The sequence below is a fragment of the Ictidomys tridecemlineatus genome, unplaced genomic scaffold (genome assembly GCF_052094955.1).
Source record: "Ictidomys tridecemlineatus isolate mIctTri1 unplaced genomic scaffold, mIctTri1.hap1 Scaffold_154, whole genome shotgun sequence".
Lineage (NCBI taxonomy): Eukaryota > Metazoa > Chordata > Mammalia > Rodentia > Sciuridae > Ictidomys > Ictidomys tridecemlineatus.
Window position 1 is genome coordinate 548,259 of NW_027521353.1, and position 12,168 is coordinate 560,426.

The 12,168-nt window shown below is 34.0% G+C and overlaps 1 long non-coding RNA gene across 2 annotated transcripts in view; it reads left to right on the plus strand.

Moving 5' to 3' along the window:
* The window catches only part of LOC144372733 (uncharacterized), a 63,430-nt gene that overhangs the window by 10,126 nt on the left and 41,136 nt on the right, over window positions 1-12,168 (plus strand). Inside the window, exon 2 of one of the 2 annotated variants that reach the window (XR_013432638.1) lies at window positions 3,552-3,651. This is a non-coding gene — a long non-coding RNA (uncharacterized LOC144372733). The remainder of the gene's footprint in view (window positions 1-3,551; window positions 3,652-12,168) is intronic. The other variant, XR_013432637.1, reaches the window with a different exon arrangement.

The window sequence follows — 12,168 nt, forward strand, 5'->3', positions numbered from 1 at the left end:
CCCTTAGTGCATCTTTTGATATTACATGGTCCTATTATTAAGGTCAACAGGAAACTACAAAAATACAATTTTGGATTTTTTGAGATAGTTTGTTTTCTAATTTTTTTTATTTTTTAATACAGTTTTTATATCTACCCATCTATCAACATGGTCCAGTCTTATTCTTTTAAGTGAATAACTACTTTGTGACCTTCTTAAGAGCCCTGTATTGGGTGAATATTCAAATAATAATATTTTAATTCATTGTGTGACATATGCTTATCCCAAAACAGGCCTCACTTAAAACATTGTCATTAACTCTATCTGCTATAATAATTTGTGAGCCAGACCTTGTTCCATTCAATCTTATCAGAACAAAAGTTTTTACAGTTGTTATATGTTGTTGCTCAAATTCAAACATATACTAATAATAAAATTCTAGAACAGGTCAAAAAATCTGTTGTTAAGTTTAGTTAACTTACTATATCATTAAATGAGGGATAAAGGAGAAAAAAATAAGATTGGACAAATAGAAAAGAAAAAAGAAACAAAGAAAAGAAGAGAGAGGGAGAGAGAGAGAAGAAGAAGCTGTAAAAGAGCAATTTTCACAAAGGTAAAAAAAGTCAAAAAGATGAATGGGTGTTATTTAAGTTTGTATAAGATAGTGCCAGAGGGTGAGTAGGAGGTAACAGAAGTAAGTAAAAACTAAAACTAGGAAAACAAAGGCAAGGAGATTGATTCCAGTTAATGCTTTAAACTATTAGATAAAATAAAATAAAATTGATTGAAGATACAAATTTAGCAACTGGTTTTACAATTATTATTCCAGGGAATGAGTAATTTGAATGATCAAAGTTGATGTTAGAGTTGTTTATATTATAACATATTTAGGTTAAGAAAATTCTTCATGACTCTTTAGATTTTATTGGAGTTTGGATATTTAGTCAATATTCTTCAACCTTAGGACATAGGTTTCTTCTGACTTGCTGGGTGATAGAGAGCAATTTTCTAGTTTTCTTGATTATTCTAACAATAGCTTCTGCTTTTTTCCAATCAAGGGCCTTCTGCTGACTGCCCAGATGGTGCAGTGTTTGTATTGTGTAGAGTAATTTTGGATGTACGTTCTAGGATGGACCTGTGATTTCTGTCAGTGTGTAACTATTCCTCTCTATTGGATCATTTTCATAGTAATAAATGTCCTAGTACTTGTCTATGGGCACAGAAATTCTGTGGATTTTGTTAGGGCAGTGAAGGGTCTCCAGTAGTTTAATTGGACTCCAGTTTCTACTACCTCAGGTTGTGAATAGCATGTGTTGATTCCCCCATACAAAGCCCCCTCAGTTATCCAAAAAATTCTCTGTCATTTTCCAGTTAGAATCATAATTCAGGGTTTGCAACTCTTGTGGCTGGTGTCAAGTGTCTTGTTTCTGAATAGCTTCAGGCAATTTTCTACTGGTCTCTATGCTGCTGGATATGGAGGTAGCTTCCCTCTGACTGCTTTTGGGATCTCCACTCAGCAATCTGGATCCCAGGGACTCTCCCTAGTCTTCCCTCCTGTGTTGTGTCCCTCACGTTAATTTCAGTGTCCAGGAGTATATTGAACCCTCCTTTCTTTATTTGGGGCAAGAGGTGATCCTTTGTTGCCTCTGTCTGAGACAAGTGAGCTAGAAAAAACTATCCTTATCTGTGTCACAGAAGCTGAGCAGAGGTTGCTGTACTTCCCAGGGCAGGTGAACTTGAGCTCACTTTATTCCCCTTATTGGTGGTGAAGGGAAAGGGGAAGAACAGTTTCAGCAATTTAGGGTTAATAGAAGTTCTTTCTGGCCCTAATTTTAAGGGTTTCACTGTATGGGGCTTCCCTCTGGCTTAACTTGCAGCTGTCTGAGTGTGAGAAGACACCATGCTAACTTAAGATGTTGACAGGGCAGCTCAAGGTTCAGATATAGGGATTTAGTATAAAAAGAGAGAAATACACATTTTTAAAGAAAACACCCTCAGGTCATTAAAATGTAGAATTAAGCCATTGAGATGTAGAAAATGTAGTTGCAAGCCTTGGCCTTTCTTGAAGGAAAATCACATTGAAGAAAAACTGGCCTGAATTTTGAAGCTCTACCTTGAATCTACCTCCAGTCCAGCTGCTGATATAGCCTGAAAGGGTAAAGTTTCTAAGCTGCAAAGCCTGAGTTAAAATGTAAAAGACCAGGCATTGTAAACCTGCTTCTAAACTGCAAAGCATGGGTTAAATTCCTGAGGCAGTTAGGACAAGGCCCTACTGGCCATTTAGTTGAATTATGGCCTGGGGTCCTGTGCACAGAAAGCATTCAAGACCTTGTGCAGCTTGTCACATAGATATTCAGGGTCCGGACCAATCAGTTTAAATGTAACCCCCTCCTTAGGAAAGACCTATCACTCCAGCCAGCCCTGTTCCCGCCAATGAATGTACTAATCAAGTCTAAAAATTAGGTGATTTGTTAAAGGAGATTGTGATGTATGCAAAGCCCCCCTCCCTCGCCCTGCACCCCCCCTTGTCCTCCCAAAAATGTGTACTTAAGCATTGTTCAACCCCTGCTCTGGGCTCTGGGCTGCTCTCATTTCTTGAGCTGGCCTAGAGTCTCAGCGCGCTGAATTGAATCCTAAATAAAAATCCCCTTCTGCTTATTGCATGAAGCCAGTCTCTTGTGGTCTCTTCCTCCAACGTTTCGTCTGTCCCTTACAACCCCTCCTATAAATATTGGACCCCCAGCCCACATCAGGTCTGTTTCTCAGTCTCAAGGCAGCCCTATTTTCCATTGAGTATGTAGTTCTCTGCCTAAATAAACCTCTTCTATGCCTTTGCTTGGCTAGTGATGAAGTTATTTTTCATTACATATGCCAACCTGCCAACCTGAGTTGTGTTCTCCCTTTTCTTCACAAACTACTTGGACCCTTCTCTAGAGACATCTCTTCTCTCATAGCAGTTCCAAAAAGGTCATCATGGACCCCAGCTTAGCTTTCTGCTCAAAAATGTTTGTTAAGCTCTTTATGTTATCTTTTAATTTTTTTAGTCTAAATTGTTATATATGACAGCAGAAATTATTACAGTTCATATTACAGACCTAGAACTTAATTTTTCATATCTCTGGTTGTACATAAAGTATATTTGTTTATAGTTAAAGCTTCATTCCAGGGTTTCATTAACTGACTTCCAGACCACTCATGTATAATTGAATCAAGTCTTTATTGAAGCACACTGGTGGTGGCTGACCAGAACATAAAGCTGTTTCCTAGATCAGCTCCAAAGAATTGCAATGACACTCCTTATAAGACTGAAAACCTTAAAAAGGATGTTCAGGGGGTCTAGCCATTGTGTGCAAGCCAGGTTACAGAAGCCAGAGGGTGCAGTCAAGCAGAGGGAAGCTTAACCAATCACAGTTATCCCAGTCACCCCAGTTACATAAACAGAGCCCTGTTACCCTAGCTACAGAAACAATACCCCATTAGGTAGTTTTGTGTTCTTAAAGGTTTCTATAGTAAATGGAAAAGAACATCTTGCCCCAGTCATGACTCTTCTACTTGGCATGGTTGTTTTACAGGATGAAGTCATAAAACAAATGGAGTCACATTTGCTCCTACTATCACAGCACAAAGACCAAAATGGAAGAATCACTCCTGACACTTCTATGGCACAGTTGGGTAACTATTGTTGAGAATAACCTAAAATATGTTTAAAATATAATTTTCACGTGTCTGGTGGAATATGCCTGTAATCCCACTGAATTCACAGACTGAAGCAGGAAGATGTTGAGTTCAAAATCAGCCTCAGTAACCCTGTCTCTAAGTACAATAACAAAGAGGGCTGGAGTCTGTGACTCAGTGGCTAAGTAAAACTGAGTTCTAACCCCAGCACCAATAAATAAATAAACAAACAAATAAATAAATAAATTTGCAATACATAAAGATAATTAACATTTAAAGAGACAAAAATACTTATTACTATAATTACTACTACTTTATATATGTACTGAATTATCATAATGTACCCCATAAAATGAATATATATTAAAGATCTTCTAGTAACTTTATAAACAACTGTGAAAAACTTCTCTAAACTAAATAGAATTTTATGTCATGCTTCTAAAAATTTCAACATATAATTTGTATACTTTCTGAAAATTTTAAAGCATTTCAGTGGATTGGGTTCAAATCTTTTTTCTTTTGCCCACAAATTACACCCAGTGGTGAATAAGCATTGAGCAACACCCCCAATCCTTTCTTTCTTTCTTCCTTCCTTCCTTCCTTCCTTCCTTCCTTCCTTCCTTCCTTCCTTCCTTCCTTCCTTTCTTTCTTTCTTTCTTTCTTTCTTTCTTTCTTTCTTTCTTTCTTTCTTTCTTTCTACGGGTCTCTGCAAGTTGCTTAGGCTTTTCCTAGGTTGTTAGAGAATGGGCTCAGACTTTTGATTCTCCTGCCTCAATCTCCCAAGTAGCTGAGATTACAGGTGTGTGCCACATTGCAATGTATTCAAAGAAGTAGGAGGACTGCTTGCTATGGATTCAATTAAACCTCAGTCTACGCTTCTCACTCTTTCAAGGGTATATTGCCTTATGTACCAAGACTTTCTTCATTTTCTGGGTTTATGTTTCATAAGAGATCAAAATGTAAAATTCAAATGATAGAGAAATATATAAAAAATTATATATATTAAAAAATATATAAATAATTCATGCATGCCATAAAAATTATGGATTTGTAGTATTATTTTAATAAGAAAAAATATTAAATTTGCATTTATAAATACATGTCTGTATTTTATGTCACTGAAAATATCAAAAGATGTACTGTGGGAAATGAAATAATCAAAATACACAATAATAATTCCTCAATGATCATGTTCAATTAGTTGAAATGGTGGGATGCTGTGCCACAAGAGTTACAGTGAATGACAAATATAAAAGAGAAGAAGACATGAAAAGACCCTTCACAAATAAGCTCTAGAAAAAGCATGAAAACATCTGGAAAGACGCTAAATAGCACCTGTCAAATGGGAAATGAATTCAAAATTAATAGTAGATTTCTCTAGCCACTAATAAATGGCACACACTCACACAAAATCCAATAGTAACAAATACTGATTGGTTGTGGAGCACAGGAATTCTTTTTGATTGTTGCTTTGATGCCAATACAGTCTTCTGGGAAAGAAGTACTGTAGTTTTTATCCTTAATATAGTTACCATATTATACAGTGATCACACTTCCACATTTTATCTGCATTATTTGTAAACTGATGCCTACAGAAATGATGTATATGCTACCAAACCTTTATCCTTCTCTCTGATGCCAATTTAATAAGGAGGACATGGTTTTGAGAAAAAGGCAAAGCAGGTATATTATTGCTCTTCTAGAAAAGAGGATCACAGGGGACTCAAGTTCCAGAGGCTTTGATTCTGCTCATCTGAGGAAATATAAACTTTGTGTGTGTGTGTGTGTGTGTGTGTGTGTGTGTGAAGTAGGGATTGAACTCAGAGGCATTAAACCACTGAACAACATTCCCAGTTTTATTTTAAATTTTTATTGAGATAGAGAATCTCACTGAATTGTTTAGCACCTTGCTTTTGCTGAGGCTGGCTTTGAAATCAATCCTCCTGCCTCATCTTTTGGAAGCACTGGAATTACAGGCATGAGCCATCATTCCTGGCAGAACAAAGAATATTTTCAAAATAAGCTATTAAAAGACTGCCTGCCAGGTACTCCCTGTAAAGTAGAGTAACTGTTTACTTGTTAATTTGGGAGATATCTATTCCTTAGGTCTCCTGGGACCATCTTTGAAGTCAGAATTTTTTGGATCCTCTGGTGGATGTGTTCTCAACGCTGTCTGATTCATGGATGGCATGGGTGGGAAAAGGCAGTCTATTTCCTAGTTATGGAACAGGAGAGAGAGAGAGAGAGAGAGAGAGAGAGAGAGAGAGAGAGAGAGAGAGAGAGAGAGAGAGAGAGAAATGTCCCCTTTTTTTCTTTTTAAAAAGTCTCAGTGGCAGAGTGTCAAGTATTATATTCAAAGCAGGGGGCAAGCCAATTTCACATATGCAAATATTCACAGCAGATTTATTCAATAACATTTTAAATTGAAGGAAATATAGCAAATTAATGCTAAATATAGCATTAATATATGGAATATATGGAAATATAGCAAATATGCTAAAAATTCTTTAACAAATTAATGGAGAAGTATATGTATTTTAAAAAATTCACTCAACAAGAAAAGAGTAGCCTATTAAATGGCTCAATGACAAAAATAAAACTTAAAGGCATTTTCTAAGTAAAAGAAGCCAGTGTAGTAGAATGAGACAAGGTCAGACACCAGAAGAGTATCAGAGAGTAGATTTATTTGGCTGCAGCCAGGTTCAGAGAGAAAACTTTTCACTCTACTCAATCAATTGGCCTAAAATCCATTTTCAGAATGTTTTACTACTTATAACCCAGTGTATAGGGAGAGGTACTCAGAGATTCAATATCTACCGAAGTTCCCATCACAACAGAACTTTTTCATTGTTCTGGGTAAATTAACACCACAAAAATACTTTTTTTTCCTCAAGGATCAGCATCTGAGAAAGAAAGAGCTTCTTTTACCCCCCTTCCCTCCCCCAACCTTTTGAACCATTACAATGGAGCCCAATTAGTCTTTGAAGTGTAAATATCCCTGTGAATATCTCTGGCCCAAAGACAAAGACTTTGTTACAATAGAAACACATTTTTTTCAAATACACTTCCCACTTGAAAAAAATTCACAAACTATATTATATCATTGCAATAATAGATTGCTCAAAAATCTTGTGAAAAACTAGTGAAGACGTGTTCAGCATCTGATACATTGATCTCTTTCAGGCTCATGGCAAAGTAAGATAAAGAAACAGGAAATAGGAAGCTTAACTACATTGAACTCTTTTGTATTTTCTTTTGCTCATAGTTATAAGACAATTATGGTGAAGATTTGTAGAGAAACTTAATTAGGATTTTCTGTGTAGAAGGGGATCTCATTAGAATAGGATGCAAAGGGTACTTCTTTTATTTAATTAATATGACATTTCTGAGAAAGAGACAATAAGGAGTAAACTAAGGCTACTGATTTTCACGGTTGGACAAAAGTATATCCTCTGATAAAAAGTAGATTTTTTTTGTCTTCCTGCATCACAGTTCCTGATATTTCTTTCAATGAAATTCTATTAGAGAAATATTGATGCTTTTCTTTTTTTGTCTATTAATATGTGCATGCTCATATCAAAACTACTCAGGAATCTGCAGGAGTACTGCAAGTCTGTGGGAACTTTGGGTAACTTAGTGAGACTTTGTGAAAAAAATTGACAGGATATGTATCTCATTGGTGGACCACCTTAAGGTTAACTTCCCTATACCAAAACTACTACAACAACAACATGAACAACAGAAATCCAACAAATAACATGAAAGAACTTTATGAACATTCATTATGTTAAAAATAGAAGTGTTGGGCACCATGTGAAACAATTGGAAGTCACCCACACTTCTGCTAGATACATAAAATGGTATAGTAGGTATAGGAATAAATGATGATTGCTAAAATTTTAAACATAGAATTGCCCCATGACCTATCTAGCTATATTTTGAAATGAACTGAAAACAGATATTCAAACACTTGAACATGAATATCAATGACATCACCATGTCCACTAGGAAATATATGAAAATCTAAATTTTCCATCAAGAATGATAAACAAATGAGTCTATGTATTTATATTATCCATGTCTGAGTAAGCACATGTACATATAGATATACTGATATAAATATATACATATATCTATATGTGTATATTGATATACATATAGATATACTGATATAATTATATACATATATCTATATGTGTATATTGATATACATATAGATATACTGATTATATATATATATATATATATATATATATATATATATATATATGTTTCAATATTACTCTGCCATAAAAATGAAGTACTGATACAGGTGACCATGTAGACAAATCTCAAAAATATTTAGAAAAGTAAACAAAATCAAACATAAAATTTCACCTGTGCTATAACTACATCTATATAAAATATCCAAAATTGGAAATCATAGAGTTAGAGAGAGTTGGTTTCCAGGGCTTGAAAGGTATATAAGTGAGTGGTTGATTAACAGATTACATGGTATATTTTCAGTGGTTAAAATGCTTAAAACAAGGTAATTGTGGTAATTATACCACAACATTGTAAATGTCACTAAAATTATTTTCTGATAGGCACTTTTATGAGAATTCAACCTCAATAACACCAATCAGAAAAAAAAACTTGAAAACCCTGAAGTCTATACAATTATAGGTAGAGGTGACAGAAATGAACTATGGAATTGGACAGAACTTCCTTATCTTTGTATTTGAACACATGACCAGAGTAACTGCATCATGTAGAACCACAAAAATGGAATCCTAAATAGAATGAGTTGTACTTCATGTATTTATATTATGCCAAAATATAATCTATCATCATGCATATCTAACAAAAACAAATAAAATAAAATAAAAAGAAAGAGACTATAGTCTCTCACATGTACTCTGAATCACCAAACCAAAGCATGGATGGTAACACTGAATACCAGAAATCAAAAGCCTTCTCTGGGTCAGGCAGTATTCTTGATTCATTATTTACTTTGTCCTTATCTTTACACTGTCTTGAGGCCTGATTGGAAGATCTCTTATCTTACAGATGAGTACTGTAAGTTTGAGGGATGACTGATTATTCAAAGGTCAATATCTAGGCAGACTAAGGCTCTGAAAATTAATTTGTGTGATTTCCAATCTACTGTATCATCTATCACAATACAAAGTCAGTGTTTTTGTTGTTTTGTTTTGGTTTGGTTTGGGTTTTTTTTTTCCCCTGGTGGGAAGAGGAAGCAAGAGGTAGAAATTACAATAGGGTACCAAGAACAATCTGCATAAACTATCAATTTTAAAAACTTGATTGTGGTCACTGTCACACTGGTAAAAAGGTATATCCAACATGACAAATAATGACTTATATATGTATAGTTTATTGTATTTTAGTATTATCCTAATAAAATTGTTTTAAATTTGAATGAAAGTAATGAATGTTCCTCCAAAAAAAGAAAACAAAGTATATATTTGGAAAGCATAGAAAAAGATGCTGAATATTATATGTGATTAAGGAATTACAAATTAAACACACCTATAAAAATTTACACAATTTCCAATCTAACAATATGAAGAGCTGGCAAAGATGGGGAACAAGAAGAACTCTCATACATTGCTGTTGGGATAACAAAATTGGATAGCCACTCTGGAAGAAAGTTTGATGTACATTTAATATGGCCCACTAATTTTATTTCTCAGTGTTAATTCAATGGAATTGAAAGTTATGTCCACACAGAACCCACATACAAATGTCCACATCTTCTTCATTCATGATTGCCAAGAACAGGAAACAGCTAAGGGATAATTCAGTAGCTATTTACCTCTTATTAATGTAAAACTGTGATATATCTATACAGTAGAGGGTTATTCAAAAATTTAAAAAATATCAAATTTACTATTAAAAATGAAAAAATATGGAGGCATCATAAACATATACTGCCAGAAATAATATATTCTCTGAAATGTCTTATTTGTAAAATTCCAAATTTATGACATTCTGAAAAAGTCAAAACATTAAAAATGTTAAACATTGCCAAGAAATCAGAGGGAGTAGGAGATATTAAAGAGCTAAAAAACAGGGACTTCTGGCATGGTGAATCCACTATGCAAGATGCCATCATGGTAATTGACATTATTCTTTGTCAATGCTTAAAAAACTCTAAAATTGGTGTTTTAATAAATAATTAAACTATTTATTGATATTGATAATTATTTAATACCATAACTATTGGCAAAACATTTTGATTTTGTGCTTACATAAAATGTTTCTCAGTAATACATGAAGAAAAAAATAGTAGAAACTCTGAATAAGGGAAAGCATATGGGATCATGGTACTATGTGCTTTATTTCCTTGTAAATTTACAAATCTTCTTAAAATGAAGTCTGTTAATTAAAACAATCAAAGAAGGCTTGGTGGTTTTCCTAGCCTCATACATGCTCGGCCTAGAACTGGCCCTCAAGAATAAAATTGTTACTGAGAATAAATAATTTCCAACAACCTTGTTTTCCTTTCTTTTCTTTCTTTTTTTGTATATTTTTTCTGTGAAGTGTTGCTGGTGTTTTCATACAAAAAAGTCAAGAAAATCCATTTTCACAATTTTAATTTTTACCATTTTCATACTTCTTCTTCTTACCCAACTAATCTCTGGTTGAAGTAAATGTAGATAGTCTAAGTAAAGAGGTGTGTTTATACACATTAAGGGGCAGATAAATTGTTGGTGATATTACTGAGAAACACAGTTTTATTGACCAGATAAATTCTAGGCATTTGGTGATACTGATAGTTCTATATTCTTATTTTTTTTATAACTTAACCCTTCCCAAGTAGATCTTGCATTTATTAGCTATGGTACTTACTAACACTAACCTACCATAAAGAGATAACAGGGTCTGTGAGTCATTTCTGTCCAGATTAAGTTCCATTATGCTCACAACTATATTTAGTAGAGTTGGACATGACCAGGGCCAGTCAGGACCTTTTTTACATTTCTCAGCCAAGGTTAACAGAAAAGAGGTTCTCGTTTTGGTTCCTAGAATGGGAAAGAGAAAATTCTGCATGATTGGTATCTACACTTCTTTTTTTTTTACAGTTCTTAAACTACCTGGTCATCACTAAGATGAACTATATAGTAGCTAAAGAAATTATCTTCAAGCACAGATTGGTTCATAATGAAAATGTATATCTGCTAAATATTCAATATGATGAGGGTGAGAGAATGAGAAGATGTACTACAATGGAAAGAGGTACTTGTGAGAAAAACTGTCTCCCTCAGGAAGAAGGTGCTTTAACCTGTCTTCATTCCCAGATGAGAAAAAACATTATTCAAATGTTTTCCTTCCTTTCTCTCTTCTTTTCTTTCCTCCTTCCTCATTCTTATGTTATTTCCTTCTTATCTCTCACTCTCCATCCCTTCCTTGATTTCTTTCTAAGAGAAGATGTCTCACTCAGTTCACTCTCCATATTTACTTCTCACAAACTACTGATTTGGAAGAAAAAGCTCTATGGGAGGGATATACATATATTGGTTGTCATTACTCTGAATTGTTTCCAATTGAAAAATCTGAAAAATATATTTTAAGAGCATACATACTCACATAAAACATTAAAGTTTTTTAAAAATTTATTTTCTTATACAACAAGCCATACATATCTGTGGTCTAGTGAGAGGCCTAACATTGTTTTTCTAAAAACAGAACCAAAAAAAAGCAATAAAAACCAAATTATTTTCCATTACATTACTGACTTTTCTGTAATAAGAGCAGTTTATAATAATTTAGAGAAAGTTATTTTATCTTTTCTTGAGAAGTATTCAAATTTTCAAAGCAATTTTCACTGATTTTTTTACCCAAATATCAAAGGATGATTTTGCTTAATGAAAACTTTAAAGAAAAAAATGTTTTTCAAAGACAATTTGAATTCATTCAATGAATGACAACAGAATGGGGGTGTTCTGGTAAAGTAAGCATTTTCTACAGAAATTTTTGTAATTTTAAAGGAGAAAGGTAATTGGATCATCAGAGTACAGCTTTGCCACGAATATATGAATCCACACTTTGATGTCAGAATATCCAAAGCTTGGGAAAAAAGGAAATTTTTCTTGAAGAAGACTTAAAGCTTGGGGTATCTATTTCTTTGTACCCATGAGTCTTTCAGGCTCTGAGTGACTGTACTGTAGAGGTGCCAGAGTTAATGAATATTGCAGCGTTATTCAAAGTGTAGCCATTTACCTAAGAAGACTTTTTGTTATTACTGAATCAAAGACAGATTAACAAGTTGAACTTGACAGTTGCTTCTAACAAAGCCTGTTTTATTAGTTTCCCTTGAAATGAAGAATTTTATTAAATTTATTAAAAATATATGTGTAAATTATTACCTTCTACACTGTCCTCAGCAGAAAGAGAACTGATGATCTATTTGCTTAACTTAGTTGCTTTCTACAAAACATCTCTAGGCTTCACATTTGGGTTTCCGGCTAAATTCAGCATGATGTTTATGATAGAGCTCCTCTTATTTACCTA